General features: G+C 72.2%; 1 protein-coding gene across 1 annotated transcript in view; it reads left to right on the top strand.

Moving 5' to 3' along the window:
• Window positions 1-888, top strand: part of EHD1 (EH-domain containing 1) — a 13772-nt gene that overhangs the window by 11393 nt on the left and 1491 nt on the right. The window lies entirely within an intron of this gene.

The following is an 888-nucleotide window of genomic DNA, read 5'->3' on the forward strand; positions in this document are numbered from 1 at the left end:
GGGGAGCGGGGGCCTCCGGGTCAGGAGGGGGTGGGGGAGCTGGGGCCCGCTGCCAGCAGCCGAATGACTCAAGAGTCTGGAATCTCAGTCTCTGGCCAAGCACATCACGGAGACCCCAGGGTGAGGGGCTGGGAAACAAGGCCGGAGTCACCAGCCGCGCCTCCAGGCAGACGTGTCTCCCCGGGACGTCCAGTTCCGAGCAGCTTCACAGCCTGCCTGAGGCGGGGTCAGACCCCTCGGCTGCTGCTCTGCCGCTCGGTGGCTGCGGCGTGCCTGAGGGCTGTGGGGGTGCCGGGGTGTGGCGGGGCAGGAGGCCTCGGCCCAGGCTTACCGCCCTCCTGGGCTCCCCTTCCTCCCGGACACCCAGTGCCTGTGGGGCCCCCTGGAGTCAGGGCGCCTTTGGGTGCTCCCCGTGCTGAGGAGTGAGCACTGACCCTGCGTCGTCCTCCCTGGTCACCCAGTGCTCCCCACCCCTAGAGCAGCATCTGCACTGCACCCTCCTCCCGGCGTCTGGGCACAGCGAGGGTGAGGAGCCCGCCCCGGAGGGTTAGGGGAGTCCTTACAGACCACCTCACTCTGGAGCCTTCCTCCGAGGCCCAAGGGCCGTCCCCGCCAAGGGAAGGGAGACCCAGCTCCCCGCCGTGCCCGAGAATGCAGGCGGCTCCCTCGGGCAGACGCCGAGTCACCTGGCCCCCAGGCCCCGCGGCCACACCTGCGGCCTCCTGGCTGACTGGCCCTCGGGCCCTTCTCGCCGCTCGGGCTGCCGGCTGCCGCTGTCAGGGGAGCGGCCACGCTGGCTGCGCGGCACTGACCGCTGGACAAGGGCGGAGGGGCCGGCGTTTGGGCCCCACCGAGGGGGCTCGAGGGGTCCCCCACCCTGAACCGGCC

The sequence above is a fragment of the Condylura cristata genome, unplaced genomic scaffold (genome assembly GCF_000260355.1).
Source record: "Condylura cristata isolate star-nosed mole 26May11 unplaced genomic scaffold, ConCri1.0 scaffold00015, whole genome shotgun sequence".
NCBI lineage: Eukaryota > Metazoa > Chordata > Mammalia > Eulipotyphla > Talpidae > Condylura > Condylura cristata.